Source organism: Lissotriton helveticus, chromosome 5_1, assembly GCF_964261635.1.
Source record: "Lissotriton helveticus chromosome 5_1, aLisHel1.1, whole genome shotgun sequence".
In the NCBI taxonomy this organism is placed as follows: Eukaryota; Metazoa; Chordata; class Amphibia; order Caudata; family Salamandridae; genus Lissotriton; species Lissotriton helveticus.
This window is the reverse complement of record NC_136065.1, coordinates 72,959,248-72,986,235: the sequence shown is the minus strand read 5'-3', so window position 1 is coordinate 72,986,235 and position 26,988 is coordinate 72,959,248. Positions and strand designations below refer to the sequence as shown.

Genomic DNA, 26,988 nt, shown 5'->3' with positions numbered 1-26,988 from the left:
CCAAAGACCACACTCACTGATACACATGGCAGCATTGTCACAGTGTCCCTAGTACAAGTATTTTTTTTCAAACCATAATATCTGCTCCAATGGACATTAGCCTTAAAGTCAATGAAACTGGGCGTAGTGGCGCCTGGTTACAATGCACAAGTTGTTTAGCCTTCAGTAGCTCACAATGATTTTCACAAATCAGAAGTAGCTCTCACTACAGAAAAGTTTACAGACTCCTGTTCTAGGAAAACTAAGGCCAAATAACATACACCTACCCAACTTCATGGCTGTCACCCTCGTGGTCATGGCAAATGGGGGAAAGGCATAGCCTGCTTCCTCCTTCCAGTTCTGTAGAAACGCATCCGACCTCTCCGCCAAGGGATCTGGCCTCCAACTGAAGAACCGAGGAAGCTGGTGATCCAGGCCGGAAGCAGAAGGGTCCACCGAGAAAGGACCCCATAGGTTTTGGAGATCCGTGAACACACCCGGATGCAGCTTCCAGAGACTTACGTCATGGAAACGACGTGATTGGTAATCTGCCACCTGGTTGTTCTGGCCCGGCAGGTATTCGGCTGTGACCGAGACCTGATGATCCAGGCAGTACTGCCAAAAGTTCGCCGCCAGGTGCGAAAGGGATTTGGAACGCTAAACTCCCAGATGGTTGATGTACCGGACCGCCGACACATTGCCCATCTTGAGAAGGACACAAGAATGAATAGAGTCCCTGGTCCAGCACTGTATCGTGAACAAGCCTGCCAAGAGCGCTAGACAGTTGATGTGTAACTTCTGCTCTGACGGAGACCACACACATCCTGTGGTGAAGTCGCCACACCGCGCGCCCCAGCAGGACCTGCTCGCATAGGACTCTATAACAATATCTGGCGTGGAACCGAACATAGCTCGTCCTGGACAAAGGGTTTCCTGCCTTGGGAGGTGCTAGCACCACCCCAGACAGGACTTTGTGTATTGAGGTAGGAAGGGCTGAAAGGAATGAGACATGCCTGGGGCACACAAGGTGTCCCTGTGCATACCCCAGTTCAAACCAGTTGCTGGGGCACTCCAGCTCTGGCACGAAACCTGACAAAGGATAGGGGGTGTAACCGCCCCCCTTCCTGGTCCATCCCGTGGGAGGGACCTAGTCGATAGTACAGCCCCCTTTAGCAGAATAAAGGTAGGGGCTGGTCCCATTCCAGATTAGATTATCCTGAACAACTCTACAAAGAAGAAACTCTGGACTTCGACGTTCTGCTCCACAGAAGACTGAAGAAATCTCCCTTGTGGCCAAGGAGTGACCACCCTGCACAAGCAGGCACCACCAAGCGTTGTAGCGGTTCACTTTGTCGTCCTTCCTGCCGGAACCAGACCTCGGAGCTCGACGAGACACGGACTCCCAGACCTCTACCTACATCTGCAGCACAGCTGAGATCCGTGGGTGCAACGAGAGACGTGGGACCGGCCATCTTTGAAGAACTGCACTTCGCTTCCAGCACGACCTCTGAGGCACCCTCGAGTGAGTGCTTTGGGGATTGAAAAGCCCCAGTCCCGAGCAGCACCTGCACCAAAGACCAGCCCTCCAGTATCCACGAGATCTGCGTGGGGCTCTTTTGCTGGTTTGCTACTCGATGCGTTGTCTGGTCACTTGCCGGCTGGCTTCACATGCCAAAAGAGTTTTAGCCTTAGACTGCTCTGTCCATGCTACCATTAGGATAGCTGGTCTATAAGGTTGACTTACAACCAATCACCATAAGGGTTGTTTGGACGGATACAAGATGATCACTAGAACTAGTGAGCATCATATATCAGGCCAACTTCTCACACCCGCAAAATAAGGGACCAAGCCCTGGACCCACACAGCCCAGGTGCCAACAAAATGTAAGGGCAGCCTGCAAAGAAAATGGGTCTTGGCAGACTGTCTGCAATACTGACTCTGAACAGAGCGTTACTGGCCTAAGAGTCACTGACCCCCTAAAGCAGTATGCACGGTTGAGAACTGCCTAACGGCAGATACTGACCCCAAATTGGGGCGTACTGGGGGCGTTAGAGAATGAAAACAACAGAGGGATAATTCCCTTTAAAAGAATTGCACAGACCCGCAATAGGGCGTAATTTGCAGGCGAACAGAAGACCACATTTACCAAGAGAGGAGGAAGGGGTCTGATGACAGGCCCCTGTGACAGGAGAACACCAACCACACCTACCCCCAGACAACGAGTCTGCCACATGGACCCAATCACCCCGGATTAGCAGATGTATAACACACCAGCAGTATAGAACGTCACAGGGTTCTGGGAAGGATACTCAAGACAGACTGCCCGAGGTCTCAATGGAGGCATTCCACAACACTGGTACGGATAGCAATGATGGACATACAGGATGGGGAGGGTTAGTGGGAGGGTGTATTCGGGCTATACAGAAAACACGTCTTATGGATCACTCTTTTTACGATTTATAGACTCCGGCAAGAGGTGAGGCCAAAGCACGTATGTATATGCTTTTTGCCAACTACTGAACAGTTAACAATTCCTGAAATAAGCATGGGGCTATGATCATTTCTTGAAAATATTAAAGACCAACCGAGAAAGAAAAAAAACCTACATTTTGAAGCGCTCCATGCTTCGTTCCCAGCCACATTAAAATGGGAATTTCAGAATGGAAACTAATGATTTTTGCATTGGTTTGAGGTGCACTTAGTGTATTTTGCAAAGTATTTAGAGGTACAACTCGTCGACCCTGCTCAGGTGGTGGTCCCCGCGGTCCAGTGGGGATAAAGTGGAGATGCACAGAAGTCAAACGGTTGAGAGCCGCTGCTGAACTGGGATCCCAGCTTCCCATGCTGGTGAATGGGGCTCTGCTCTGCCTAGGTTTGCTATCCCAGCTTCCCATGCTGGTGAATGGGGCTCTGCTCTGCCTAGGTTTGCTATCCCAGCTTCCCATGCTGGTGAATGGGGCTCTGCTCTGCCTAGGTTTGCTATCCCAGCTTCCCATGCTGGTGAATGGGGCTCTTGTCTGCCTAGGTTTGCGCCTCGCAGGAAAGGAACACAAGTAGGGGGAAGGGAGAAGGAAGCAGCGGCACTTCGCAGACTGCGCCTGACGTTTGTAGGATCTGCAGCAGGAGTGCGGCGCCAAGCACATGTATGAAACACGACTTCAGAACGACGGCAAAGCAATCAACACCCAGTGTGACCCTGGACTGTTTGCGGTGACAGCAGGAGGCAGGCAGGCAGCTCCATCGGACCGAAGTGGGGTTCTGGGGCAAACTAATCCCGCCCCCCCCCCCCCTAGCTGCAGAGCTCCCTACAAAGTCCGCATCATGCAGCCTCCGTAAGCCTCCCTCCGAAGTGGCGTCTACATAATACGAATACAAGCGGATAAGTGCTAGGGATGCATGCCGGCTCTCAGGGCTGCCCCTGCAGTGGCGTAACTAAACTTGAGGGGGCCCCCCTGCAAGATATGTGGAGGGGCCCGCTCTGGACTCTATCAGGAGCTCTTCGGCCAAAGTGCTGTGCTGAGGGGGCCCCCTGGAGTTTGGGGAGCCCCGCACAGCAGGGGCTGCAGGGGCCTCTGTTATCCCCTGCTTCGAGCCGACTTTACCGCCACTAGAAAAAAACGCCTGCAAAGTCTAAAGGTGCCGTCCCATACATGGAGATACAAACTGGGCGGAATGGATGTAGAATGAACAACCTCTCCAAGAACCTGGAGACAGTCCCAGAACAACCACCAGACACCCTTCCAGGGGACAGGAAAGTCTGAAAAGCCCATCCTGGAGGACTGAGGTAGAGAAATAGAAAATGGAACCACATGCGCTCGAACACACCAAACCCCAAACAACTTCCAGTGTCAAACAGAAGAATACCTGGCAGACACCCTCTGGACGCCAGCACTAAAGAGGAGATAGAAGCAGAGAGACTGCAACATAATGCCACTGCAATCAATCCCCAGGACACCAACCTGGAAATCATCAGAGAGGGCATCGAGAGACTTTGAAAACAAAGGGCAGAGCAAACCAGTGTTACCCGCCACTCCAGACACACCATCGACTACATCAGAGGAAATCAAACCGAACTGGCCACACTGGAGCCACCAGAACAACCCGAGCCTTCCACCTCCGAACCCGAAACAGAAACGGAAACCTCAGGAGCAGGGAAACGGAGGGAAACAAACATTAGGCCCACAGGCCAAGGACCCATCAGGACATCCAATCTCAAAACCAATGCTCCCTACTTCCGGAAACAAAACCAGGGAAGAAGTGCAATGTCAGGGCACGTAAACCGGCCCACCCAGGGGCGGCCCCACAATCAACACACCTTGGCAAACATGTGAGGAGAAGGGCAAACATCCAGAGAGGATGAAACCCCCTGCACAGGTGAACAGACTGACAGTCCAGAACTTGCTGAGCAAGTGAGCCCAGAAGAACTTGACGACGACTGAGCCCATAAAAGCAACTGCCCTGCAAAGATTAAAAGACAGAACAGCCATCAGTTGAGCCAACATTATGGCAAAAATCAGTAGATCGGCCCACAACCTAACTGCAGCACCAGGAACTGGAAAAGCCTCGACACCTCCCCCCCACACACACACAGCGCACCCCAGAAATCACTTAGGACACAGACAAACCAGAACATGTAGGAACACTACCTGCAAAATGATGCAGCCATGAGGACCCCAGGAGACCTTGGAGGTAGTAGCTGCAATAAGGATACAAGTTGAATGGAATGGGCGCCACCCATGAAAACTAAGCACCACAGACCTAACACCGGCTGAAATACTCCTGACTGATATTCCCCCGGTAACCTTCAGTACCAGGAAAAAGAACAGCATACACCCCAGATCGATCAAAACCAGAGAAACTGGGATGACCCACCTTGGAACAAGAGCTGGGAGGTACCCCGCAACTGGAGGAAGGAAGATGAAGTTGATAAGATGGCATCTCCAAGCGAAGCTCCACACCCATGCAGGAAGGAACACAGCATTTTACCTTCCACATATGTGCCGACCGTACAGCCCAAGGCTCCAAACCAGGAGCACTGCCCGAGGGACCCACATCAGGTAAAATATCCTGCCCCCCTACCCACCTGGGCAAAGACAGCCCATATGGAAGGAATTTAAATGGGGGTACGCACGTGGGAAGCTCCTGGGCACACCAGCAGCCAAACAAAAGAATCACTAGAAGAGGACCAGGCGTTCAACCAATCCATGAAGGACAGCCAGGCAGACCACCCACCTGTCACCGAACAGCCAGACACTGCCAACAGCAGCCTAAGAAATAAAGAAGTTGCAGCCATATCCGCCGACCAGTCCCGCAACCAGAGAAACCGTCAGGCCATGATCGCAGAGGAGGACGCCACAGACGCCATTAACAGGACCTGCTAACGCAACAGCCAGGAATGCAATCTGACGATCCATACGAACCCGGACATCAAACACACTTACCCCCTCTGTAATAGACCCTGCCATAGCCACAAAATCCCTCCCTAAGGATTTTGCTTTCAATGTGCCATATGAGGCTGCCCTTAGCACCCAACCAGAGACCCTGAAGGACTACGTCAGGCCACCATCCTCCCTGTGACCCACATGAACCAAAGGCCCTAACCCCATTGAATTAGTGAAGCTCTGCCAACAAGAGGGAACCAATCAGGTGGAATGGGGCAACAGCATCACCTGTACCTTTAAGGCACAGGTTAATTACGAGACAGACGATCGCGTCACCAAGTGGCAGAAAATGTTTAAGTTCAAACTAAACAAAAGAAGGCCACAAAACATAGTACAACAGAGTAAAAGGAGATCAGCACGATAGAAGGGCGTAGTTGGAGGCCCATACACAATAAGATGGAACATAATCAGTTGTTATGTTGATTTGTATAGCACACGAATAACCTGGGAGGGCATCCAGGTGCAAGCAAGCCCTGTAAAGTGTAATGCGGAAAAAACTGGTTCTGTTTTTTGGTACTTTAAGTCTCAAATTGGGTTAGTGGTGGGCACTTGTTTTGGGGTCCTATTGTCTCTGGAGGAAATGTCTACATTTCTTATCTTTCCCAACTGTAATTCAGGCCCTAATAACGTCAAGACTAGATTATGCATTATACTTTGGATTACCAGAGTGGCTGGTGGGTAAGCTGCAAGTTGTCCAAAACGCCCTTTTCAAACTAGATTTTTTCTTGCCTACCAGTACTATTCTATCTTCAGGGCGGCAGGGCCTGCTACTTCCTCCGATGCTCGAGTCCCACAAGGTCCCGATGGCTGCTGGCATTGCATGATGCAGGCGTAGGATAAACCAGCCCGGTACTTGATCCAAATAAACACTTTGCATTTGTGCTGCCTAATAGGAGGTGTGGCACCAGGCAATCTAAGCAGGTGCAGCAAAACACTGCGGGTAAGGTTTACAAGCCCCTTACGCCAAATATAGCCGCTGTTGCGTCACTTCTGTGACGCAGCAGCGGAGCAAAGCCAGCGCCATGCTGCGGGGTATTTACAATGTGACGCATCTAGGGAGATGCTTCACGTTGTAAAGCCCTGTGCCACATGTGGGTGTGCCAGTACAGGGGGGGGGGGGGTTCCGGCGCAGGAACGCCTACGAGATTTCACTTGGTCACTTTTACAGCCATGCTGCGTCAAAACCCTGCACCTGCTTGAAGCAGGCTTAAGGATTGACGCAGCAAGTTAGCCATAGGGGCACCCCGAGCCTTGCTGGAGCTGCGCGGCGATCGCGACGCAACTCCAGTAAAGCGCCACCTTTCCACCGGGGGAGGCGACACGCATCTGCCCATCCGTGCCCCATGGTGCACCGCATTGTAAATGTGGCGCATCAGTGGTGACGCACGGGTGGGCAGATGTGTCGCAACTCTTCTGGCGCATCCCTGCTGATTAGCCAGATGTGCCAGAAGTTGTAAATTTGCCCCTGCGTGAGTGCAGACACAATTTACAGCCACATTAACTTTAAAATGGAAGGTTAGCAAAAAATAAAATAAAAAAAAGAAATGTTATGGAAAGTTTTAAACTGACAGCAATATGAGGACCTCAGATTTGGGGGGGGGGGGGGGGCTAGTCTGAAATATGGGCTGGCAAGACCCTCGTCAGCCCCTCTGTGGCTACGGCCCTGGGCTTCACGTCTTTTGTCTCTGTGCTTCAGATCTTGCATGCTTACCTTTCATTCCGTTCTTATGTTAATTATGCCAGAGTTACTAGCAATCATTTTTGCTTTTCTCGTGAATTACTGCCTATAAAATGATATAAGAAATAGCTTTGTTTATTTACACGGACAATAGCGTGCTGCTAGAGGAATAATGCGGGTAGTTCGTCTGGCACCCTGCTCTGCCGAGTCCAGACTCGTGTGATGTCCAAGCGAACCTGTGCGACCCGTGCGCACCATTTAATTATTGAGGGGCCCCCCCGCAACATGGGGGCCTGTGTTACGACCCTGAATATAACTACATGGTCCTAAAGGAGCAGGTGGCAAGGTCATATTCGATGTAGTGCCCACTTTGCACAGGCACAACATTGTTCATAGACTGTGTGTAAAGGGTTTTCTCTGGCATGACATGACTTCTCAACATCAGCCAAACATTTGACATTGGAATTAGCCCAATAGAAGAAAAACCATTGCCTACGAACTTCGAAGATGGCCGAATGACTAATGTCTAACCTTTCCATCAGGTGCAGTCTTTCTTCCACAATTTTCAGTCTTTCTTCTGAGTCAGGTACATCACGTAGAGGGCATATAGGGCATGGCTCCTACATTTTTAAAAATCAATGTCCGAGCCCATAAACCCCCAAGACCGTTAAGGCCGAGCCGCACAAATATTCTCCTTGTCCCCAAACCAAAAAAAAATACATTTAGAGACCGTGTCATTTCATTAGTCAACGAAAAGAATGGAATAATCTTCCTGACACCTTACATAGCGTAACAGACCTGATACTTTTCTGTAAACTGTTAATACAATACTTATTGTAGGGTCGGGCCTAAGGCCCTCATGCTGGGTAAATGACTGGACGCAGGACACACTGCTTGCTCGGTGCAACTGGCCCAGAGCACGTGCGCTCCGCCTCTTTTATTGGTACTGTGTCACATGACCAGTGACATCAGTGGTGGGTGGGTGTTAAGTGTAAATACAGAGTTAGCACTAGAATGCTAACAGATTCTAGGGCACTACATCCCTTCCCAAATTGGTTAAAAATTAAACCAAACGGAAAAAGTCCAAAACCTGTGGGGGAAGGAAAACACAGAAAATGACATTGGACTTTCGCTTTCAAAATGAGTCTCTTTGGCTGCTTGCAAGCCGCAGGCAGTATAGTTCTTGCGTTCAGGACTAATAGTTCTCGGTGGCACGGTTCGCAGTTGTTCGGCGGGTTCACTCTTTGTCGGTGCTGTCTGTCTGGTGTTCTCAGCTCTTCCTTTGCTTCGCTCTGTAGGTGATGAGAGATAGATGGATGACATGGGTATCAACAGTCATCTGGTTTTGATCTCTCTTCTGGCTTTGTGATGTTTCCGGGCAGGCTTTAGTGTTGACTCTTGGTAGGTGAATAGAGTAGGTGCAAACATCCCTCTCACTAGGATGCCCCTCTCGCCGGTTTTCTTCTGCCACAAGATGTCCGGGAGGACCTCTTTGCCAGGTTTCCACTGGACTGGTGTTTTTTCGGTCGCGTTGCTCTACCATAGCCTTCGGGCCGTGAGCAGGGCGCTCCACGAGCCTCACCGTCGTGTCCTAGTTCCACCTGAAGGTTGAGTTGTCGACTCTCTTCATTGCTCTCGAGGCTTTCATCCTCTTGGGTCCTGCAGACGTGCTTCTGTAGATCTGTCTCCCGTGTGGGACTTGCTGCCACCAGAGTTCCTTGAGGCCTCTTCTTGGGTTGCCACGGGTCGGTGTGGAGCGGTCAGTTCATCAGCTGGATGTGTGAGCACTCTCGCCATTCGATCTTCCGCCAACCCCAGAGGTAGATGTCTTCAACAGTCTATCTTGCTCCCTTCTGCGTTCGCCATGTGGATGGATGACTCGTAGGTGGTTGTCTTTGGTCTGCTCCGCCGGTGCTCTTACCAGGCTTGTTCTCCATTGCACTCCGGTGTTCCAGTGCCTGTCACCTTTCTTCTTTTCTTAGTGGCGGTGGCCACTCTGTTCTTCCTTCATTCTTCTTAGCTTGACAGTCGTGCCACTCTGATTGCGTCTTCTTTCTTTTCTTCTTAGTGGCAGTGGCCACTCTGTTCTTTCTTCATTCTCCTTGCAGTGACTGGGTGTCACTCTGACTTCTCTTTCCTTCCTTTCTTCGGTGGCAGTGTGCCGCTCCGATCTTTCTTCTTCTCTTCTCCTCTTTTCGCAACGTACCCTGTTCCCCTTTTCTTCATCTTCTCTGGCCAGGCTTCCCCATGCAGCGCGCGCACTCTGCACGTGTCTTCCTGGTCTTGTCCTAGTCCTAGGACACTAACTTCTCATTACTCGCTTCCCAGGGTTAGCGTCGCGACCTTCACCTCTTCTTCCTGTTGCTTTCGTTAATTTGTGTGGTTGAAGTTCGTGGGTCTAGGTCGTCGGACCGTGCATTGTCTGAACTTCTTGGACGTCGTGCTGGTCCCTTCTGCCGAGGTCTGGCAGGTAGGATTTGTGGTGCTGAGCTTCTTGGACGTCGTGCTGGTTCCTTCTGCCGAGGTCTGGCAGGTAGGATTTGTGGTGCTGAGCTTCTTGGACTTCGTGCTGGTCCCTTCTGCCGAGGTCCGGCAGGTAGGCTTCTTGTTGCGACCATCTGGCTGGTCGACTTCGTGCTTTGTGACCAAGCTGAGTGGTCAGGTTGCTTCTGTGGTGTATCTTCAATGCTGCGGGTTGTCTGCGCAACCATTTCCTGTTCATCGCAGTTGAGTTGGTTTGGTGCGCATCTGGGTGCGCTCTTCATGTCTTCTCTTGTGACTTGCTGCTTTGGGCTAGTGCTGTCCGCACTGCTGCGCATTTGCGTCATGCGCTTTCGCACGTCCTGGTGCTGAGTTCCAGAACCATTGTTGGTTCGTGTGGGGGTGTTCTTACTTTCGCCATTTTGTTGCAGCGATGACCTGTGGCCACCAGGCATCGCTGTCTTCTCTTCTGGCGTGGCGTAGATGCTTCTTGGGTGTTCGCTTCTGGAGGGTTACGTCACCACTCCATGGATTTTCTTCTGTTTTGCTTCTCCTTTGCGTTGGTGGTTGCGATCCTTTGTAGTGTCCTGCGTGGAGTTGCTGCACTCCTGATGCGCTTCTGGGGTTTCTGGCGCGTTCCTGGGGTTGTCTTCGCGCTCTTTTATGCTTCTGGCGCGCTCTTGCGCCATTACCTTTTCTCTTCTTCGGCAGTGTGATGGCTTGTATACATCTTTGGACGTGACGGCGGGCAGGTTGCTGCCCTTCGTAGTCTTTTGCAGCAAACCTTCCTTGTGCTTTGTGGCACGTTCCTCTCTTCTTGGGAGTAGCCACCTGCCCGCAGGTGGTTCTCTCTCAATCTCTAGGCATCGCTTTTGGGGGTCACGTGGTTTTGGCTGTGTGTTTGTTTGGTGGGGTTCCGGTGTGGCAGTGTTCTGCACCCACTCTTGCGCCTGCTGTTCAGTGCTGCCGTTGTGTTCACTTTGATTGTCCTAGTCTTGTCTCACCTTGTGGTATTTAACTTGGCTGCTAGTGTCCTACGTGGGGAGTCTGCTGTCCTGTGGCACACTTGGGGCTGCTAGGGCAAAGCTGCAATGATCACTCGCCTTTGTGCAGGCTTATCTGGAAGCTGTCTTTTCCCCTTCACTGCAGTGTCCCCAAAAGGCCACTAGATGGCCGTGATGCTTTCACTGGTTTCAGCCTTGGAAGTGTTCTCTATAGGCTGCTGAGTTCGTTTTTCCAGGCTCGGCTCTCGCTGGGGTCATTGGAGTAGAGGACCCGGAGTGCGGCCTGAAACAGTCACTGCTGGATGGCTCGCCAGAAGGCTCCCCTTCACTAAGGTGAGTTGCTCTGTTTGTTTCCAGGCGCTTTCTGCTCTTCACTGCGGGCATTGCGCTGTCTCAATCTTGCACTCCCCGCCCGCAGCAGCCCCTCAGGTCACACGCTGCGCGGGGCGGGGAGAAGGGTCGTCGCTGCTGCCCGAACCTGCTGGTCTCTCTTTTATTTAACCCTCCTTCACCGCGGCGGGCTCACTCGGCTGCACCCGCGAAGGAAGTGGGGGCTGTGGCCGTGCTCGCTCCTCGATGGGGCAAAGTTCCTCCTATAGCGGGTAGGCTCCGCTTTATTTTTCCAGGGCCCAGCAGCTCCCCACACGCTGCGGGCCCATTCCTCTACGCCGCAGTAGCTTTGGTCAGCCGCTGTGCGGCGGGGCAGGGGTGGCTGCGGATAGGCCGCGGGTGGGCTCCGCGAGTCTTGATTCAATAACGGGGGCAATAGCGGCCGATGCTGCGTCGCGGCAGGCAGGCCGCGGGTGGGCTCCGCGAGTCTTGCTTCAATAACAGGGGCAATAGCGGCCGACGCCGCATCGCTGCAGGCAGGCCGCGGGTGGGCTCCGCGAGCCTTGCTTAATTTAAGTCGATAGCTGGCGCCGCTCTCCTTGCAGGGGGCGTATTAAGTGTTCGTGGCTCATAGCGGGTGGGCTCCGCTTTTAGTGCTTCACAGTCTGGGGCTCACCTTCGGCCGACGGGCCTGTGTTTCCGCGGGTGGGCACCGCGATGGCTCCGCTTGTCTTCTTGGGGCTCCGCCACGGCAGGGCGGACCACGGCAGGCTGGAGAGGTGCGGGGTGAGCTCCCGGTCACCTTCTCTTTTCCTTTCAGGCCCGGGGCTCGACGGGCCTTTCGGCGGCTGGCACGCTTCAAAGGGGGTGTGCTGTCGATGCAGGCAGCTCTCCTCTTCCCTTTTCCTCGATGTTACTTTTAGCTGGCACGCATGGGCACAGCTACCCTCGTCGCCATTGTAGGGTCGGGCCTAAGGCCCTCATGCTGGGTAAATGACTGGACGCAGGACACACTGCTTGCTCGGTGCAACTGGCCCAGAGCACGTGCGCTCCGCCTCTTTTATTGGTACTGTGTCACATGACCAGTGACATCAGTGGTGGGTGGGTGTTAAGTGTAAATACAGAGTTAGCACTAGAATGCTAACAGATTCTAGGGCACTACACTTATTTCATTCACAGTAACTTTCTTTAATTCTGTAATCTCCGTTTTTTAGCACCATGCCGTTTTTGCGCATGAGGAAGCTTTCTTGCTCTGCGTAGTGAGGAGCCCCCGTGGAGCACGAGGCCCCCCCGCAACGCGGGGTCTGTGTTACGCCCCTGGCTTCAGGCGCAGAGTCCGGCAGGAGCCTGGGGGCCAGCGCATTGAAGAGAAGGCGCGGAGGCGCGGGGCGCTCCCCGAGGGAGCTTCAGGCGCAGAGTCCAGCAGGAGCCTGGGGGCCAGCGCATTGAAGAGAAGGCGCGGAGCCGCGGGGCGATCCCCGTGGGAGCTTCAGGCGCAGAGTCCGGCAGGAGCCTGGGGGCCAGCGCATTGAAGAGAAAGCGCGGGGCGCTCCCCGCGGGAGCTTCAGGCGCAGAGTCCAGCAGGAGCCTGGGGGGCCAGCGCATTGAAGAGAAGGCGCTCCCCGCTGGAGCTTCAGGCGCAGAGTCGGGCAGGAGCCTGGGGGCCAGCGCATTGAAGAGAAGGCGCGGAGCCGCAGGCGCAGAGTCGGGCAGGAGCCTGGGGGCCAGCGCATTGAAGAGAAGGCGCGGAGCCGCAGGGCGCTCCCCGCGGGAGCTTCAGGCGCAGAGTCCAGCAGGAGCCTGGGGGCCAGCGCATTGAAGAGAAGGCGCGGAGCCGCAGGGCGCTCCCCGCGGGAGCTTCAGGCGCAGAGTCCGGCAGGAGCCTGGGGGCCAGCGCATTGAAGAGAAGGCGCGGAGCCGCAGGGCGATCCCCGTGGGAGCTTCAGGCGCAGAGTCCGGCAGGAGCCTGGGGGGCCAGCGCATTGAAGAGAAAGCGCGGGGCGCTCCCCGCGGGAGCTTCAGGCGCAGAGTCCAGCAGGAGCCTGGGGGGCCAGCGCATTGAAGAGAAGGCGCTCCCCGCTGGAGCTTCAGGCGCAGAGTCGGGCAGGAGCCTGGGGGCCAGCGCATTGAAGAGAAGGCGCGGAGCCGCAGGGCGCTCCCCGCGGGAGCTTCAGGCGCAGAGTCCAGCAGGAGCCTGGGGGCCAGCGCATTGAAGAGAAGGCGCGGAGCCGCAGGGCGCTCCCCGCGGGAGCTTCAGGCGCAGAGTCCGGCAGGAGCCTGGGGGCCAGCGCATTGAAGAGAAGGCGCGGAGCCGCAGGGCGATCCCCGTGGGAGCTTCAGGCGCAGAGTCCGGCAGGAGCCTGGGAGGCCAGCGCATTGAAGAGAAAGCGCGGGGCGCTCCCCGCGGGAGCTTCAGGCGCAGAGTCCAGCAGCAGGCGCGGTGCGTCCATTGGGGCGTGGGGGCGAAGCCCCACTAAGCCCCATGGACCCACCACGTCGTCACTAGAAGCCAAACACAATTATTTTAAAAAATCGCGCTATCTGCCGGCCGGGAAACCGGGAGACACCCGACCTTCCCGGAGTGAGCAAGGGGGGGGGGGGGGGGGGGGGGGAAGGATCGGGCTGCTGCAGCTGCGCAAGTGTATTTTTGGGCACAAACATGCCCGCGCATGCGCAGATCGTTTTCTTGTGAATTCCCCCTTAGAGAGAGGACCAGGGGGCGGGCCGCAGCCCCCGGGGTTACACAGGGCGACTGGGCGAGGAGTCATGGTGCCCCCCCAGCCAATCCTGGCGCAGGATTGGCTGGTCACTACATAGCCCGGTTACATAACCCCTGACGGATAGCACGGCCGACTTTGGTGCTTGGAAACCAGGTTCGAGCCTCTTATCGAACCATGAAAATGTATACATGACTTACTTTGGTGTTAAATAAATAGATATTTTAAAAAACAAATAAAAATGATGTTCCGACTAAGGTGTGAAATTGGTGTCGAATAAATACATGTTTTTAAAAACAATTAATATTAATCATGTATCATTGGTGCTGGAGTACAAGGTTCGAGACTGGTATTAAACACCGACAAGCTGTGTGCAAGTTATATGGTCATAAAATACATGAATGATGGATGCAGGATGGGTGGATGCATGAATGGATGCAGGATGAATGATGGGTGGATGAATGGATGGGTGGATGCATGAATGAATGATGGATGCAGGATGGGTGGATGGGTAGATGAATGAATGATGGATGCAGGATGGATGCAGGGTGGATGGATGGGTGCATGAATGAATGATGGATGCAGGATGGGTGGATGGATGAATGGATGGGTGGATGAATGGATGGGTGGATGCATGAATGAATGATGGATGCAGGATGGACGCAGGATGGGTGGATGGGTAGATGAATGAATGATGGATGCAGGGTGGATGGATGGGTGCATGAATGAATGATGGATGCAGGATGGGTGGATGGATGGATGGATGATGGATGAATGATGGGTGGATGAATGGATGGGTGGATGCATGAATGAAGGATGGATGCAGGATGGGTGGATGAATGAATGATGGATGAATGGATGCAGGGTGGATGGATGGGTGCATGAATGAATGATGGATGCTGGATGGATGGATGGATGGATGGGTGGATGCAGGAATGGATGCAGGAATGGATGCAGGAATGGATGCTGGGTGGGTGGGTGGGTGGGTGGATGCATGAATGAATGAATGATGGATGGATGCTGGATGGGTGGATGAATGAATGATGGATGCAGGATGGATGGGTGGATGGATGGGTGGGTGCATGAATGAATGATGGATGCAGGGTGGATGGATGGGTGGGTGGATGGATGGGTGGACACATGAATGGATGCAGGAATGGATGCAGGATGGATGATGGGTGGATGATGGGTGTATGGATGAATGAATGAATGAATGATGGATGGATGCAGGGTGGATGGATGGGTGGATGCATGAATGAATGATGGATGCAGGATGGATGGGTGGATGCATGAATGAATGATGGATGCAGGATGGATGGATGGGTGAATGCATGAATGAATGATGGATGCTGGATGGATGGGTGGATGCATGAATGAATGATGGATGCAGGATAGATGCAGAATTGGTGGATGGATGGGTGGGTGGGTGGATGGATGGATGGATGGGTGGATGCATGAATGATGTATGGATGAATGCAAGGTGGTTCGGGCTCGCTCGCTGCGCTCGCTGCGGTGCAATATGCAAATTAGTTTACGCCCTACCACTTTCAAATGTCACCAGCCGCCCCTGTCCAGCAGGAGCCTGGGGGGGCAGCGCATTGAAGAGAAGGCGCTCCCCGCTGGAGCTTCAGGCGCAGAGTCGGGCAGGAGCCTGGGGGCCAGCGCATTGAAGAGAAGGCGCGGAGCCGCGGGAGCTTCAGGCGCAGAGTCCGGCAGGAGCCTGGGGGCCAGCGCGTTGAAGAGAAGGAGCGGAGCCGCGGGGCGCGCACCCCACTCACGGCTCTTCGCGTCGGCCATACATTGCAGTCTTACACCTCCGCTACCTGCGCACCCCTCACTCTTTCCTCCCGCCTTGCGCCCTATGCTACCTCTTGCATTTGGTTTGTCCCTCGTGTAACTTAAGGTTTGCTTTTGTAACGTGTTCGCTTGTAATCCTCTCCTCCTCGTGTATCATTACTGTTCCTATGGTGAAGCGCTCTGACGCCTTCGGAGAAAGTCGGCGCTATAGAGAAACGCATACAGAAATAGATGAAAGGTGGGGAACAAAAGCCTGGAGGGAGAGGGGAGCACAACTGTCACTTAATTGCTAGTTTGTACATTTCAACAAAAATGCTCACCGAAGAAAAACTGTCCGGAAGGTAGAATCTCGTCGCTGCACCGAAACTATAGAGCAGGCTGGGCGCCATCTCCAGCTGTAAATGGGCAAAAGTAGCCGCCAATCGAGCCCAGGTGCGATCACCTGCTCTTAACTCCGCCCACGCGGAGGAGAGATACCTGGGTTAATAGGCATGAATGCGGCGGCCATCTTAAAGTGGCCGAGAGATGTGTGCAAAGTCGGACGCAAGAAATACAATGCAGGAAGGATGGCCACAAGAGTGAGGAGGCAATGGAGGCTCAAATGATGCACTTAGAAACGCCACATGACGCGGCATCTTCTGTGGCTGAGTCATTTCCGTAGTGTGGCTTTGAAACAACACAGTACCGTGATTATCGACAAGACTTTCCTCGCATTGCTACCAGTTCAACAGCTGCCCGCTGCAATCAGCCCCAAAACGTCACCAATTGACCTTTGCCAAGGGCCTGCCACTGCGCGGCGCTACAATACAAATCAGGTGTGATCTGAAATCTGCAAATTATTCAACCAATATGAATGAATATGTCTTAAATGCAGGAAAACCATAACATTGCGGAAAACGCTGCGGTCCCTGAGTCAAACATGCTTGCGTCAGTCATGACTGTGTGCCAACCTTGGACTAAGGTGCCCTCTCACTACACTTTGATTCTCGCCCGAACCTCTGGCAGTATTCCCAATCTTCTGGTGTTCAAAAAGGCAAGAAAGACTTCTGGGTTGTTTCAGTAGCTATAAACATCACTTAATACGATAATACACAGCTTTGGTCGATTTTTTTAAGCTTCGAGTGTAATTCTTAAGGGGATCATCCCTACAAACTGTGGAGAGCAAATAAAGTGCAAGAACACGATGGCTTGTTCATACTTTTCTGATGACTGACTAGTTTATAATGTTCCTCGTATTGAAACAATATCCGTTATCGGATATTTGAAACAAATCCACACGTGCAAAACGCACGAACACTAACTGCGCATATTTATTGCTGTGAACTGACCATGTGGATACTACCAGTCCGTGCATGATTTTTTTGAGCCAATACCGCTTTGCATTTTGGAACTTGTGGTTTCCTTTTAACCGGAAATAGTATTCTTATACATACCAGCATGAGAAATGCTGTTTGCTCAAAAAGCAGGAGTGTTTGAAGGTGCTACGCAAGACGTGGAGTCTAAAATCTAAATTTAATGAACAAGTGAAGTATGGACACAACTGTCCAAACATCGCAATTAATTAATAAAGAAAGGGGCCCGCCCACCACAGCGGTCTCAGACACATTTTTTAAATAAAAAAGAGTCTCCTTCTAGAGTAAACATACAAATCTAAAAAATAACCAAAAGGTGCAACAATTCACACATTGACTTATTAAATATTGAGAGAAACTGTGTTTGTAAATTAGAAAGGCTTTATCTTGGTGCTCTACAGAAATCTGCAAATACGTGTTCAGTTTCCAAACGCAGGCAGCAGACATCAGTTCACTCCATGCCGTGAATGTGACCAGTCGGAGAGAGAGACCAGAATTACAGCTGTATTAGTGAGCTAACATCCGCTGCAAACCTGTGTGCAATCTGAAAACCTATGGCTTTAGGAGTGAATTTAAAGTACATTTTAGCTGCAATGTAATTTGCATTTATAAAAGCGCTATCTACTTCGCCAGAGCACACCCACTAACAGCACACTCCCGTGTAATACGGGGAACACTCATCCCATGCGCTCAGGGAAACAAAGAAGGGGTTAAGTATAGGTGTATGGTGGGAGGGTGACATGCACAACACCTTTGAAAAAAGCCCAAGCATCGTCAGAGGCTACTAAAAGAAGCCCAAGCGCGAAAATCTGGCAAAAGGTTTAAATGAAGCGATTTATAGCATAAACAATAAAAAACAAAATACACATGGAGTTATGGGCAGCACATCATCCTCTACTCCAGGGGACACAGGCAGGTTCATACAGGCGTGGAGCAGGGGGCGTGATGTCCACGAGTAGCCTAGAACACAGAATGAAAAGGGGGGGCCCTCGGCCCCCCCGCACGCATGGTGGCGCGGCGACCGCCTCACCCCCCCTCCCCTCGGGTCTTTCGACGGTGGGGGCGTGCCCTGGGGGCGCGGCCCACCGCCGATTGGCCGGCGCCCCTCCTGACCCGGAATCAATGGACTGGTTCCGGGTCGGGGGGGGCGGGCGTGAGGAGGGGCCACCCGGCCCCTCGGGAATAAGAGGTAGGGAGCGCCCAGGAGACTTCCTTGTCCCTGGACGCTCCCTCGCTGAACGTTGTGCCCCGCGTTCGGGGCTTCTTTGTTTTGATAATTTTTTCGTTTTCTTTTCCAGGTTCATTAACCCGATTCAGCGAGGTATCGCGCTAGGAACCAGCAGGCGCTGGTATTAGGAGCGGCGAAGGATTCACGGTGTGCCCCGCGCTCGGGGCTTCCTTTGTCTATAATTTCCACCTTTTGTTTTCCAGGTTTAACGGGCGTTGGTAGTAGGAGCGGCGAGGGATTGGCGCCGCATCGGGGACCTGAGCGAGCCCGCGGTGAGGAGACCGGCGTGTGTAGAGGTATTTGGCGGGGAGGGCGCCGCATTCGTGAACGGGAGAGCTAAGCGGGAGGGCCCCGCATTCGTGAACGGGAGAGCTAAGCGGGAGTAACGCGCATGCACCTGCACGGCTCGCCCTGCTGCAGCGGCCTCAGGGGGGTGTTCAAAACCTGAGATGCAGGATGAGATTCTGGGCCAGGAATTAGTAGGCAAAAATACTCTCACCATCGTGTAGAGGGGCGGCTGGACTGCACAGTTAAGTTACTTACCTTCGGTGGGCACAGCCATCACAGGCTAGGGTTCGGATCCTGCCAGAGCTGCAGAATTGGAAAACTGTAAAGAGCTCAAACGTTAAAACTCACGGCAGCGGCAAGGATTAAGCGCCGTGTTTGGCCGGCAAAGGGAGTTTTCCCGCCGTAAGGGGTAATTCAGAGGCGCGGGAAAGAGTGGCATCTGTCTTTGTATAATTCACCATTTGCGCCTTCCGTTTCTCACGCTTGTGGCCTCAGGGCAGATTAGGCCGTTGCTATCGTGCAAGGAAGGGAAGCAGGGTCGACCAGGGCAGCACCTGGATCGGAGCCCCTCTGTGATAAAGGTTTTCATGTCTGTCTTGTAAGGAAACGAGTAGCGACATTTGATAACTGTTTCACTACTGTATGGTATTGACTAACTGTGTGGTGTTAATTATTAATTTACTTGTTGTTGCACAAAAGCGCACAATACAGGGGAATGAATGCAAGTTTTGGTGCAGAAGTGTACTGGCCTTTTGCATATGTGTTATTTTGAAGGTCGCTGATACAAGGTGTTTTTAGGTCCCACAGCAACAGTGTGGTTAACAGGGAGGGTCCAATCGTCCTCTCTATTTAAGTTGGGTTTCCTAAAAGTGTTCCTGCTTTTATTACACGGTATTAATACTTGTTTTCTATCCCAGGCAAACCTTAAACTGCAATTTTGGCCCATTTCACTCGCAGACAGGGCACGCAACGTGGTGGGGGCTGTGATCGCGGACCATCATCGCCGGCGAGGATACAGGAGGGATCGGTAAGAGGGGTACGGGGGGCTAGCATTCATCGCTCCTGGTGGCCGCCGGGTGGGTCTACATTAGGTTTACTCACCCCTTACATAAGCGGACAAGCCGCTAGTGTTGCGGTCGCCGTTGCATGGTGCTGAAAGCCCCCTGGTGACCCTCCATCTGCAAGGTACACACAGTTGAACTGTTGGGAACTAAGAGAGTAGGCAGCAGGTGTTTTTGGGTAAGCGTCATGCCGGGCCCGAGGGGTGGAAAAAGGGGGTCCAACATGGAGGCTATGATGCGGGCTATGATGCGGGAGATGTGTGACATTAAGCAACAGCTAGGTCAAATTAAGGAGCGGGAGGCTCGGTTGGATGACAGAGAGAGCGAGGCACCGGGCCCGTCGGGGCGACCGATTCGCAAGAGGGTGGCACCAGTGCCAAGAGGGGAGTTTGTCACCCCGCAAGGGAAACCTAGGTCCAAGAGACCCAAGGAGGCGGTCCCCGCCCCAGGCCCAGTGGATCCGTTACCCGCCGCACCGCCCGCGGTGGTCCCACCCCCGCATGTGCCTACACCCATTGCCCCTGTGGTGCCCGTGCCGGCAGGTCAACCAGTAGACGCTGGGTCTGCTCCTGCACCGGTGCCCACAATCCCGGGTGCAGGCGGGCCACACCCGGCGCCCGCCCCGCCAGCTGTGCCAGGACCACTGGGCATAACCCCAGTGGTACCTGTTGTCCCGGGGGGTAACGTAGACTCAATGCCGCCTGAATTGGTAGCTCAGTTAACGGCCATGATGCCATGGCTCCAAAAAGGGGGAGCCTTCCCGAATTCTGCAGACCATGCGGCAGAGGCGGCAAGGTTCGTGGAAAAAATCAGGTCGGCACCGATAGCCGACAGTGTTGCATTGCCAATTTCTTCTCCCCTTGCAGGTCCAAGTGTTCCTCAGCTGGACGGAGTACAAGGGCAGCCGCTCCCGGTGCCCGCACTTGGTAAAGAAGTGGCATTGCCACTCTTGGGGGACGGTGTAGTACCTTCGAGGAGCGAAAATCTAGCGCAACATGTGTCTTTAGCTGTTAAAGAAATGATTTGGGCTGATAAATACGTGTACATTTATTCTTTATTATTGGATAATAGGGAAATGGAGCAGGCAAAAGCACTGAAAGAGTGGATGCTCCCAAGTGAATGGAGGGCGCAGTGTACTAGATTTAGGGTTGAGGAAAATCTCAATAATTGGATGCAAGCATGGGCCGTTTTCACTGCAGTTAAGGCTGAGCGTCCTCCAGATCTGCAGGCTGCATTGGCTTGCTACTCGAGCAGGATTGTGGGGTGGAGTCAACAGTATTCTGGGGAAGCATGGAAGGGTTATGATGTAAATTTTAGGAAGGCGTTGGAATTCAATAGAGCATTACCATGGGACACGGTAGACTCCATGGCCTGGCACAAACAGTTCTCTGACACTGCACCTCCCCCTCAGTTCGGTGCGGGCAGGGTGTTCACTAGACCGCAGCAGCCCTTTCGGCCCCCCCAAACGAGTGAAGTGCCTGGGAAATTTAGGGCAGGTGGGCCAGAAAAGAAAGGGGTGTGCTGGGATTTTAATAAGCGTACCTGCACAAGGGCCGCGTGCAAGTTTAGGCATGCATGTGCCTCCTGTGGGCACCCCTCTCACCCAGAATCTACCTGTAGGTCCAAGCAAGGTAACACAGGACAGAGGGGTAGGGGAAGGCCACTATAAGTCAGACGCGTCACGCCCCCCCACTCCAGTGGATGTGGTGGCAATGATTCCATTCTTGAACAGATACCCTGACCACAAAGCGGCCACCCTACTCCAGGAAGGTTTTTCCAAAGGTTTTAGGATCCCGGCCGGGGGATACACAGGTAGTGCGCACTGTAGGAATCAATTATCAGTCACACACAATCCGGCTGTTGTGGCCGCCAAAATTGACAAGGAGCTTTCCTTAGGCAGGATATCTGGCCCTTTTTCTGCAGTGCCAGTACACAATTTTGTGTGTTCCCCACTGGGAGTTGTCCCCAAGAAAGAGAAGGGGCAATTCAGATTGATTCATAACCTATCAACGCCAAAGGGGGCCTCCCTGAATGATGCCATTGACGAAGGTATATGTAGTGTTAAGTACGCCTCTTTTGATCAGGCTGTGACCTTATTACAGGCCACTGGACCCGGGGCGCTGATGGCGAAATCAGACATAGAGTCCGCCTTCCGCCTCCTCCCAGTACACCCGGCAGACCGACATCTTTTAGGTTTCACCTTTAGGGATAGGTTTTACATGGACAAATGCATGCCTATGGGTTGTTCTATTTCTTGCGCCTACTTTGAGATGTTTAGTTCATTTCTTGAATGGGCCATGAGACAGGTGACAGGCCATCAAAGGGTCATGCATTACTTAGATGATTTCCTCTTCCTCGGTACAGCGGGTTCTCAGGAGTGCGCACTAGCATTGCAGGAATTTTGCGTGCTCATGCGGGCTTTTGGGGTCCCGCTTGCGCCTGGGAAGACAGTGGGCCCGACCACCTGCTTGGAATTCCTGGGCATTGAGATTGACTCAATTGAGAAATGTTTTAGACTACCTAGGGACAAGGTGCGCAAATTCAAAACGTCGCTACAGTTATGCCTCCGGAAGGAGAAGGTCACTTTGCAGCAATTACAGGAGGTGGTAGGGCAACTGAATTTCGCACTAAGAATCATCCCAATGGCTCGCCCCTTCTCTCGCTCCATCGCGCACGCGATGCAGGGGCTGAGGGAAAAGCACCACCGCACGCGCCTATCGGCTGAAATTCGCCAGGATATGCTTATTTGGATGGCATTCCTGGAGGATTTTAACGGTAGGGTGGTCTGGCCCGGCCCGCTCACTACATCAGCGGAGTTAGGACTATGGACCGATGCGGCCGGTGGTGTGGGCTTTGGTGCCATCCTAGGGAATAGGTGGGTCGCTCAACAATGGCCAGGAGAATGGAACACATGGGGTTTGCTCGGCAACATTGGCTTCCTGGAACTTTTTCCAATATGGGTGGCACTGATGGTTTGGCCCGAACACCTATGTAACCGATCAGTGGTGTTTTGGTCAGATAACATGACAGTGGTGGAATGTATCAATCAGCAGGGGGCGCGGTGTCCTTTCATACTTCGTTTGATCAAAGAAATTGTTCTGCGTTGCCTTAAACTGAATGCCAATTTTAGAGCCAAACATGTCCCTGGTGTTTTAAACAATGCTGCTGACGCCCTTTCTCGCTTCAAAATGCAGGTTTTCAGGGAGCATCTCCCCACAGCAGACCCCTCGCCAGCACACTTCCCAGCAGTACTTTGGCAGATTGGTGCCCCAGATTACAAGACCTCGTGGTCGCTAGCCTAGCCCCCAGGACCAAGACGGCTTACGAAGGGGCGTTTCTGTCTTATTGTTCCTTTTTGGGGCCACAGTGGGAAGTGCTTTGGGCAAAGGAGGATGGGTTTGCAGCCTATTTAGAATGGATGCACAAAGAGGGGCGCTCAGTAGCAGCGGCAACCAGACATAGGGCAGCAGTGTCATTCTTCGCTCAAGCTAGGGGCTTTCGGGATCCCACCAATACCTTTATGATACGCAAGGCTTTAAGGGGATGGCGCCGTATTCAAGGACACCAGAAGGATAAAAGGAAGCCCATGGGGTTGGCCCGGCTAACAGCCTTACTGGGCACGCTGGAGATTGTTTGCAACTCAGAGTGGGAAGTGCTTCTTTTTAGGGCGGCATTCTCCCTGGCATTTTATGGGGCACTGAGAATTAGTGAACTTGTTGCAGGATCTAAGGCTGACATACTAGGTGGCTTGCAGAAGGCTGGGGTGACGATAAGGGGTGACACCATGTGGGTGATTATCCAGAAATCAAAGACCGATCAAGAAGCTAGGGGTCACACCATAGTTCTGCAACGGGCCCCCGCCAACCCGTGCTGCCCGGTGAGGCACGTGGAAACACTCATGGGATTATTGGTCGGTTCAGTAGGCAGGGCGTTGCTCTGTCACGCCGACGGGAGCCCCTTGACCAGGTATCAATTCAGGAGAGTGTTCGAAATTGGGGTTACAAAAGCGGGTCTTGACCCTAGAGATTTTGGATCTCATTCTTTCAGGATTGGGGCTGCAACTGAGGCGGTGGCGGGGGGCCTCCCAGTGGACAGAGTGAAGACAATTGGGAGGTGGTCGTCAGACTGCTATAAACGTTATGTTCGGATTGACATGCTATGATTACCTGTCACTCACGCTTGGTCTCTTTTCCGCTCTCTTACAGTTTCTCAGACCTGTTACGCAGGGGAGGAATTTGTCGTCGGGCACCGCCAATATTCATCGGCACGGAGCGGCGACCAGGAAACAACAAAGAACGATGTCTGGATTGTTGGTCATTCATATGTGAAGCGAGCGGAATGTGTTTTCCTGTCAGGTGACAAGAAGGAAAGGGCGGCACAACTAGGGTTGAATATCACGTTCTTTGGCAGAGGAGGGTTGTGTCTTCACGAGTTTAGGGGATTCTTCCAAGGGCTGTTGGCACGCCAGCGGGCTCCACCGTCAGTGGTGATACTTCACCTTGGGGAGAACGATTTGGCAACACTGGGCAGGCGCACCTTGATTGAGGAGATTATCTCAACAGCGGGTTGGATAGCTAGGACCTGCCCCGGGTGCACACTAGTATGGTCACAACTAATACCTCGACTTCAGTGGCGGGGGGGCGATTCAGTCAGGGCGTTGAATCACTCGGTAAAGAGGATCAACACACGGCTGGATAGGTTGTTCCGAACCCCCGTGTTACAGTCAATACCTCATGGGTGCATCTGGGGTCAAAAGTATTACTTGAGAGACGGGGTTCATCTGACAGAAGAGGGTAATGTCCTATGGGCTGACAATATCTGGGCTTGGCTGGAGGGCTGGGGTAGGAGGATGTGTCCTTAGATAGGGGCTAGAGGGGGAGGCCAGATCGTCGGTTAACAATACTGGCCTGTGGCGGTAAGGTCATTATCGGTGAGCACATATTTGAGGTCTGAGGGGGCGGGCATCATCCTATGGAGGTTCCCGCCCAGGGGGAGGAGCCTGCGGGCCACTCCCAGTACTCCAGGGGCAAGGTAATATGCAAAGGAGCGCGGGTAGGAGTAGTTCACGCTTTCCTTAGGCTGGTAGCCACCCCGCGCGCGTGGACTCATGACGCCATCGGCGCAGAGTAAGGGCCCTCCTTTAGTGGGTAAATGGAGTTTGGGGCGTAGACCGGGCAATTCCCGGGGTAACACTGCGCATGCGCACTTCTAAGGGGAAGGCGCAGCTTGTAGGACCTGACACCGGTAGTGACCCTGCCATATGGCCAGAAATGTACAAAAATCAAGATAGGATGTTTAGTTAAGCTAGGAACAACTTGTATTAGAGTTTTGTTAAGGTCAGGCTCTCAAACTTGTTGATAACGATTGTATAACTGAATGTCCTGCTGATTTTTGTATTTCATTGTTGATTATGCAATTAAAACCCTTTTTAATTTCATACTTTAATAAATACGGCCGGGCGACTAGCGCCCGCCTTCCAAAGAGTAAACACGTCTCGTGTCCACGTTCCTTGGTGTTGGGTGCCGGATTGGGGGGGGGGCGGCAGCTAGTCGCTGACCATGTGAAAAGGGGGGGCCCTCGGCCCCCCCGCACGCATGGCGGCGCGGCGACCGCCTCACCCCCCCTCCCCTCGGGTCTTTCGACGGTGGGGGCGTGCCCTGGGGGCGCGGCCCACCGCCGATTGGCCGGCGCCCCTCCTGACCCGGAATCAATGGACTGGTTCCGGGTCGGGGGGGGCGGGCGTGAGGAGGGGCCACCCGGCCCCTCGGGAATAAGAGGTAGGGAGCGCCCAGGAGACTTCCTTGTCCCTGGACGCTCCCTCGCTGAACGTTGTGCCCCGCGTTCGGGGCTTCTTTGTTTCCCACCCACCATCCCTTGGTACAAAGTTTAAGCAGCGTTATGTCCGGTCTAATGGTAAGTTTCATAGGTATAGACCGCGGGAGAGAGTAGGTTGTTGTGGTATTTTGTGATCTGTTGTCAGGCCTTTTTTCCCTTTGTAGAAAAATGATGTGTGAAGTGAACTATATTTGAAGATATGTGTCTTTAGGCCTTTTTTTCCCTTTGTAGATATACGTAGTTATTGTGATTATGAGCAACATGCGTGAACCGAATTGTAATTTTATGCCATGTATCGTTAGGCCTTCTTTCCCCTTTAGCTATGCGTGGATACTGTTATTTATTAGCCAGTGTAGTTGTCCTTTAGACTTTTTTCCATAGGTCGTCGTATTTATTAGGTATGGGGCATGCGGTAAGGTCATTATCGGTGAGCACATATTTGAGGTCTGAGGGGGCGGGCATCATCCTATGGAGGTTCCCGCCCAGGGGGAGGAGCCTGCGGGCCACTCCCAGTACTCCAGGGGCAAGGTAATATGCAAAGGAGCGCGGGTAGGAGTAGTTCACGCTTTCCTTAGGCTGGTAGCCACCCCGCGCGCGTGGACTCATGACGCCATCGGCGCAGAGTAAGGGCCCTCCTTTAGTGGGTAAATGGAGTTTGGGGCGTAGACCGGGCAATTCCCGGGGTAACACTGCGCATGCGCACTTCTAAGGGGAAGGCGCAGCTTGTAGGACCTGACACCGGTAGTGACCCTGCCATATGGCCAGAAATGTACAAAAATCAAGATAGGATGTTTAGTTAAGCTAGGAACAACTTGTATTAGAGTTTTGTTAAGGTCAGGCTCTCAAACTTGTTGATAACGATTGTATAACTGAATGTCCTGCTGATTTTTGTATTTCATTGTTGATTATGCAATTAAAACCCTTTTTAATTTCATACTTTAATAAATACGGCCGGGCGACTAGCGCCCGCCTTCCAAAGAGTAAACACGTCTCGTGTCCACGTTCCTTGGTGTTGGGTGCCGGATTGGGGGGGGGGGCGGCAGCTAGTCGCTGACCATGCGGGGTGCTGTGTGCGAATAAATCAAACATTTAAAAAAGAAGAAGCTGCTTGCAAGCAGAGACGTTGTTAGTGCATCTCACTTGTGTGCAAAGTAAGCAGCGATGAGGGAGGGGGGGTGGGTAACAGGTCAAGCTGCAAATCAGGAGGGGGTTGGGCGACAGCATGCAACACCAGAAAGCACTTATTATCTAGCAATATTAGACACTCTGACTTCTTCAGAGCGGTGCAGTGCAGGGGTCAGATGAAGCGCGGCGCTTGCTGCGTGAATAGGAAGGCTTGCTTTGGCAGAGTGCTAATGAAAAGAAACAAGGCTGCCATTTAAGTGTGTAAATTATGAGACCAGATTGTTAGGTTTCGCCTCCTCGAAAGCTTTTCGGCGCAGGCGAAATCTAATGTTTACAGTATGTGTGTTGTCCCGCCTTCTCTTTCCATTGGCTGGCTCCATAAATGGAGGCTAGCCATTGGAAGAGAGATCTGCTCGTCATTCTGCGAGCAGATTCGTGGGCGTTCCCGTGATTTTTACTCATTCCGCACTTTGCGATCGTCATGCGGCGGTGGGCGGTTGTTTATTTTATTTTTTTTTCTCGTCAATGCAGCCGCCATTTTTTCGTGGAGCTGGGGCGGGCGGGTCGATCTCCATGGAAGTGGACGCTCCAGGCAGCCTCTCTCTCCACATAAGCACGCTGCATGCGGCCTCTCTCTCTCCACATAAGCGCACTCCAGGCAGTCCCCTCTC

The 26,988-nt window shown here is 52.9% G+C and overlaps 1 long non-coding RNA gene across 3 annotated transcripts in view; it reads right to left on the bottom strand.

Annotated features, from left to right (window-relative positions):
* Nucleotides 1-26,988, bottom strand: part of LOC144754143 (uncharacterized) — a 213,515-nt gene that overhangs the window by 157,744 nt on the left and 28,783 nt on the right. Inside the window, exon 1 of one of the 3 annotated variants that reach the window (XR_013594673.1) lies at nt 15,749-15,801. The exons of the other annotated variants lie outside the window; for them this stretch is intronic. This is a non-coding gene — a long non-coding RNA (uncharacterized LOC144754143). Of the gene's footprint in view, nt 1-15,748; nt 15,802-26,988 lie in introns of those variants that run through there. 3 annotated transcript variants of the gene reach the window in all.